Here is a 7,601-nt window from a genome sequence, read left to right on the forward strand (position 1 = left end):
CAATTACATGCAGAGTCTCATGACTCAACTTGCTTCTATCAACTCTCCTATCACTACAGATGATGCTATGGCAGTATTGCTCAAGAGTATGCTTGAAGATTATGATCATGTTGTTATCACTACAGATGATGCTATGGCAGTATTGCTCAAGAGTATGCTTGAAGATTATGATCATGTTGTTACCACTTTGAAAAATCTTCCTAATCCTAATCTTGAAGGTCTTATCTTTGCTCTTCAAGAAGAAGAAAGGCACATGGAACTCCGGAGAGGCAATGACACAGCCTATGCCATAAAAATCCAGAAGGGTAAGTTTTCACCTTGCAATCATTGTGGGAAGACTAATCACCTCTCAAAAGACTGCTTCAAGATCAATCCATGCAAACACTGTGGCAAAAAAAATCATCATGAAAATTTTTGTAGAGCCAAAAAGGAAGCAACTTCAAAGATAGAAAATGCCAATCTACTTTCAGTTGATGTGCCTCCACAAGATGAGGCATCCTTTGAATATTATTCTTTTTGAATCATCTCCATGTATGCTCCAGATCTCCTTTTTTTGTTGAGTCAAGGTAAGCCTGGATAGTCCTCCAAAATGAATGAAATAAACTATTATGTTTTTGTAAACACCTCTGGTCACCTTATGATGTAGGCCATGTGTATGTGTTTTTGCTCCATGGTACCTCCTATAGACATTGTGTGCATGTACATGCAGGGGAGATAACCATTGGAAGGTCTTTTGTATCCCTTTTGTTTACCTTACACCCATGGGAACCCTTGCTAGCTTGAGATCCTAGCCATTGATAGATCCATGACCACCATGAGATGGCATGTGACACCTTGTGCTAGCTGTATCCTTGACATAGCCTGAGGCATTCCCTTGAGGGGGGGTTTTGTTGGGATATCTCAAGGTGTATGCCTCAGGCACACCTTGGTTTCTATGTGTGTGTGCTAGAGGCACAGTTAGGTGCCCATAAGCACAGTTAGGTGGTGATAGAAGCCACATAGGATGATTGAGAGAATCTAGGAGCAGATTGAGGAGATGATTGTGGAGCTCAGAGGTCATCAGTGATGTCAGTGATCATGTAAGAGGTGCCTACTTAAGGACCTCACCTTTCTTCATTCCATAAGCAAGAATTCTGAGTTTGTGTTCACTCCATGCTTTCTTTTCAGTTTACCAACAATTTGATCTATTGATTTCTCAATTATGTTCATAATTTTTCAAAGCCATCCCTCAAAGCTTGTGTATGAAGGCCTCCAATGACTCTATTATTATGACTACCTACGTACTTTTCCCATCCTGATTATTCTACACATATATTAGTAATATAGAGCACCTACATTCTAATTTTTTGCTCTTCTTTGCGCCCCTAATTTGCCAATTTTTGTAGAATTTGGAAATCCTTTTGCCCCTAGTTTACCGATTTGCCTAAAGTTTGAAAAGAGACTATATCAAAGTGATACCAAACACCGAGATCGTAACAACTCTGTTGACAACAAGATGATTAAAATCACCCAGGTGGAAGGAAAAAGGGTAAAGACCGACAATGAAAGCTTGAGTAGAAATATTGAGGATTGAGAGAATAGGATTGCCGTTTAGACAAAATTTCCTATGCTTGATAGCTCTTATGGATCATAGTGATTGCTATAACACATGGAATATAGTCATTGCCGTAACACTATAGAACTTATAGGATTACAAAAAGCAAGAACAAAATTTTATGATGACTAGACATGTGATTAATAATAAGTAATGCATGTTGTTGGCTATTTAGTTGTTTGATTATGAAGCTATGCAAAATGCTTGAATTCTCACAAGGAAAGCTTTAAGCAGGAGTATGGATTGCGTGGGACATACCCACTTGGCTCAGGCAAGAGACATGTAACATAATAGTGAGTAATAGTAGAGTGTTGTTGTGACAAAACATCTATTTCAAAGACAATGTGGTAAATTAAGAACACACCTGTGGAAAAATTAAATTGCTGGGAGTTGTACCGATTAGAGCTATATTGCCAGGGAATGATAAGCGCCACAACAAACTCACAACTAGACAACTGAATGTATCAAATGATGGGCAATCGACCAATCAGTGCCATCAATTTATAATCCTTAGGCAATGATATTTTAGATAAAAGCGTGTTGCTTTATGCATAACACAGCCTAATGGAAAGCAGAAAGCCAAGATTTTTATGCAAGGTTCATGAGAATAAGATAAATCATCATTATCTAGATAGCCTAATATAAAGCAAAAAGTTGAGCTTTTTTACGCAAGGATAAGATAAATCATCATTAGATCTCGATAAAGATCGATGGCTGAAATTTTGACAAGTGGCTTCATAGGAGCTTGAGATATCCAAAACCTTGTATAGGCTACCTTGCATAAAAAAATTGAACCACCCATTTATTGGATTCTTCTAGTAAGAAAGCATGCCCATCCATGGGTAGCCAAGGTTCTTGACATGGCAACCAAGTAGGATGCAAGGATGAGAGTGTGGTGGGTAGTGTATAAAGTCTTGAGTACCCACCCTAGGCTTTATTTATTCCCATTAGCTGTGACGAGTGTTTATGGCGGGCGGAGCTTCAGTATGTAAAGACCTTTGAGCGACAAGGGTGCTGACTTGAGTCCATGAGTTGTAGGAATGAAGATCCTGCTTCTCATCACAAACTAGCAAATTAACCAGCATGGCATGGTAGTGCAAAATAGTGGCTCCTCACCTGCATGATGTCTTGCTTTTCCACAGATCAACCAAATGTTAGCACCCTTAAGGGAGAATGATATGGTGGGAAACTGGGAACATGGGAAAAAGTAATATTTTTTACCATTTCTAGACTTTCATATGATGTCGACATCTTTGCATGTCATAAGATGGAGGCCTCACTCTTTTCCCACAAATATACCAAGGTCAAATGCTTGGGGGGGGAAAGGTGGGAAATTACAACCTTCTAGATAGGATGAATTTCCCACCAACTTCCAAAAAAAAACACTTTCAGCATATGGGAAATACAATTTCCCACAAAACCCCTCCCATGTCATAAGGCCTTTAGATCATAACAAATCTAAGGGCTCCAAATTATCCATGTGGCCTAAAGAGAGGACAACTTTTCCTCCAATGGACTAGGTTGGTCATGTAATGGTCCAATTTTTGGCTAGCTTGCCATTCATGAAAAGTTGTTTGCCAAGTGGTTTGGTAAATATGTCTGCAACATTCTCACAATGTTGCAGTGTGATGTCACCAAGTAACACTCTTGCTTTGATGAAGTGCTCTTTGACATCAACATGCTTTGTCCTGGAGTGATATGGCCAATGCTTGAGCTAATTGATTATCACAATATATTGTTGTTGGCTTTGATTCATCAAAGTAATCTATTTTTTATAATAGTCTTCTAAGCCATATAGCCTCACATGCACCTGTGGTGAGTGCTCTATATTCTGCTTTAGCTGAAGATAAATAAATAGTTGGTTGTTTATTTGAAAACCATGATATAGCACCTTGACCAAGGAAAAATGCATATCCTTGTATGGATCTCCTGGTCTCATGATCTCCAGCATAATCACTGTTACAGTGTCCATGCAACCTTAGATGACTTCCTCTGTATTCTATTCCAAACTGTCTTGTACCTCTAATGTATCTCAATACTCTTTTGGCTGCATTCCAGTGAGACTATTTTCAAATCTCCATAAATTGTGCTTGTGAACTTACTGCATAGCAAATATCTAGCCGTGTGATAGTCAAATATATAAGAGATCAGATGAGCTACTGATAGTACTTGTCATTGACTATAGGCTTTTTAGAATCTTTTGTAAGTTTTAAACTCTATTCCATGGGAGTGGCTACAATATTGCAATCTGCCATATGAAACTTCTTCAGAAGACTATCAACATATTTTAGCTGACTCATGAAGGTGCTGTCTGAATTTCTCCCAAACTCAATGCCAAGGCAATAGTGCATAAGTCTAAGACCTTTCATGTTGAACTTTGCAAATAAGTATTGTTTCAACTTCTTGATGAAGCTATCATTGCTTCCAGTCATAATCAGATCATCTATGTACAAGTGTACAAGCGTGCAATAGTAATGTCTTCCCCTTGAACTTTGTAGTAGACAGTGTGATCTGCATTGGACTTCATGTATCGCAGACTAGCAAAATACTTGTTGACTCTACTGTACCAACTTTTGGGTGCTTGCTTTAAGTCGTAGAGACTTTTCTTGAGATGGCAAACCTGATTCTCTTTCCCTAGTTCAACATAACCTACTGGTTGTTGCATGTAGACTTCCTCATCTAGGTAACCATTGAGAAAAGAATTCTGACATCTAGCTGGTACATATTCCATCTACTGAGAGTTGCTAGTGATATCAAGAACTGTATGGAATCCATCTTTGCTATTGGAGCACAAGTCTCATCATAATCTTGACCATATTGCTATGCAAATCCTTTTGCAACTAGTCTGGCTTTGTATCTTTCAATGCTTCCATTAGGATTGTACGTCACTTTGTAAACCCATTTGTTTGCTATGGCCTTCTTTCCTCGTGGAAGGTCACATAATTCCCAAGTGTTGTTTTTGTAGAAAGCTTCCATTTCTTCATTCATAGCAGCTTGCCATTCTGGCTTGTCAACTGCGTCGTCGAAGTACACTCACTCTTCTGTGGCCATGATGGTAGGTGATAAGAGCATAGTTGGTGGTTTCAACCTGAATTTTTTTTCCTTTTTGAGCATATGTCAATCTGCCTGGTGGTTTTCTTTCCCTAGTAGACCCTCTGAGTTGCTATTGCTCTTCTCGAGGTGTCTTTGGCAATTCTTGCTCTTCTTCATCAACATTCTTTGCAAGTGACTGAGTAATCAGTATGTCTATCTCCTTTGTATTTGAGGTTTTCCATTCTGATTCTTCATCAAAGATTACATTTCTAGAGATAATGACCTTGCACTTGATGGGATCATATAACTTGTATGCTTTGGTTTCTTTACCGTAGGCAACCATAATGCATTTACGTGACTTTACATCCAATTTTTTGCAATGTGATCGTCATGTATGTGGGCATATTCTATGCAACCAAATATGCAGAGATGCCCAATTCATGTGTCCAGTGAATGCTTCATAAGGTGTCATACCCTGAATAGGCTCGATCGGAAGCCAATTAAGCAAGTAGTTTGTAGTGGCAATTGCTTCTACCCAATACTGATTCGGAAGATGCTTCTCACTGAGCATTCCTCTAGCACTATCTGCTAAAGTATTGTTCTTCCTTTCAACTCTTGCATTCTGTTGACGAGTATCTGCACAAGTGAATTGTCTTCGAATGCCATTACTTCTGTAAAAGTTATGAATCCTGAAGTCATGTATTCATCTCCTTTGTCTGATCTCATGACTTTGATCTTTCTTCCTGTTTGGTTTTCTACCATGGCTTTGAATTCTTGAAATTTGAAAAAGACTTTAGATTTCTCTTTTAGAAAGTAGGCCCAACAATATCTGCTATAGTCGTCAATGAAAGTAAGTAGTAAAGTGAACCATTGATGCTATGGATCTGGGTATAACCCCATACATCTATGTGAATTAAATCAAGAATATCTCGTGCTTGAGAGGTGCTTTTGTCAAAATTGGCTCGCTTTTGTTTACCGAAGCAACATGCTTTGCAAACTTTTCCAAGAAACTATAGTTTCAGAATTCCAATTACCATATTTTGATTTTTGAGCTAAATCAAGCCTTTGAAATTGACATGTCCATATCTCTTGTGCCATACTACGGAAAGTGGCATCTGTTGTTGCAGTTGAGCTGACATGGCATGTAAATCTAGTACTAAAGCTAGCATTCTAAACAAGTATCCTTCCTTGATTGCTTTTCTTACTAGTTGATATCTCTGGATTTGTCTCTGATCATGCATTCATCTCCATCGAAGACTCGATAGTTGTGTTCGGTCATTTGCCCAATTGACAAGAGGTTTTTGCCATGCCCAACTGAACATAGAGTACATCTTTCACAATCCTTTCGTACCAATGAAATTGTTCATAGGGGCATGCCATTCCCTTGAACTGGATTTGATGTATTATCTATAGTGTAGATAATGTTCTTCTGTCCTTCTAATGGTTTCATCTCTATGAACCATTCCTGATGCTTTGTCATATGAGATGATGCGCTACTATTGATGTACCAAGGATTCTGATATGCTTGATCGACTTGATAACTACATTCTCCTTTTGAATTGCTATCTATGTCAAGATACACTGTTTTAGTCTTTTGCATATCCTCGCTTGCAAGAAACATATTCTCAGGTTCATTGGCATAATGATTATGACATGAATGTCGACCACGATGATTTTCTTTTCCTCAAAAATTCCCTCGATTGCTGCTTGATTGATTGCCTTGGTCATATTGCTTCTTGTGGCAATCTCTTTAATCAAAAGAGAGAAATGTTATAAGAATTTAGATTGAAAACAAATGATTTTGAATGGATGAGCAATTGAAAATAGAATAAAATTTTATTTTATTATAACCACACATAGTGTGGGTGGGGAGGTGGCATGCTTCCTTCCTCAAAGAGTTATAATCCGAGGGAACGGGCCATTCCCTGGGTGCCCAGACAACACCAAGAATATAAACATTGAGAATACTAGTGTCGAGAATAAGTCTCGTGAATGGATAAGATACTGGCATAGTACCTGAATGTCAATAGTCATAATCGTAGTCGAACACCGATAAAATCATCGCAAGTGGCAAGCCAAGTGAAATTCAAATTCTCGTCGTCTTTTGGCGATTTCTTTGATCTTGGAAGCAAAGAAAAGGCTGATCATCAAGCTCAAGAGCATACGCTCCAAATGATAGTAGATGCTATCAGCCATGGCCAAAAGGTCCTACTTGCATTGCGATTGGAACAATGTCAAGGATGCCAATATGGAAGCCTGGGAAGTCTTCAATAAATGAGATCCCATAATCTTTTCCTGAATGGACCGCAACAATTTGCCAGAGTGAAGCAAAGAATGATAAATATGCTCGCTGTTTGATCAGTTCCCTCCATGAAAGTGCAACGAACATGCTGGCAAATATAAACAATTGCAGTTGCTCAGGGTCCCTCAAGTTCTAGTTTTGGTGGGCATTGTGCTCTATCCAATCACACTGCTTGGTTTGCGAGCTTTTAAAGAGATAATCAGTTGAGAAGGACATCCCCTTCCTTCCCTAGGTTCTGATAATGTGGTAGGTGATTATGATGAGTCATTAATGTTCATAAATAAAACCACCTCTTGGGACTATGGATCTTCTCTATGTTGTCTAGAAACATGTTTTGGTGGTTCTACCTCCTTGATTTTCTATGCCTTTGTTATGCATAACCAATTTGGTCTTTGCCATGCCTACTAGGAATGATGAGGGAGATTGACAAAACCAATTCCCTGTTCTTGACTTCGCAATGTTAAGATTGGTGGGCTAAGAGTTGTCTAGTTCTTAGGGCAATGGGCCTCAAACTCCTCATCAGGCTCCACCTTGGCAGTGACATAACTCTTCTCTTGCTTTTGCAATTCTCTAACTTTGTGTATATCGCTTCAAGTCCTACTCCTTCAATCGATAGATGTCGATTCGAGGGATTGGTGGTAATACTCTTCTTTGTAAGGAATAAAACTTTCA

Source organism: Dipteris shenzhenensis, chromosome 9, assembly GCF_047967505.1.
Source record: "Dipteris shenzhenensis isolate YYH24624 ecotype China chromosome 9, Dip_SZ_1.0, whole genome shotgun sequence".
Classification (NCBI taxonomy): domain Eukaryota; kingdom Viridiplantae; phylum Streptophyta; class Polypodiopsida; order Gleicheniales; family Dipteridaceae; genus Dipteris; species Dipteris shenzhenensis.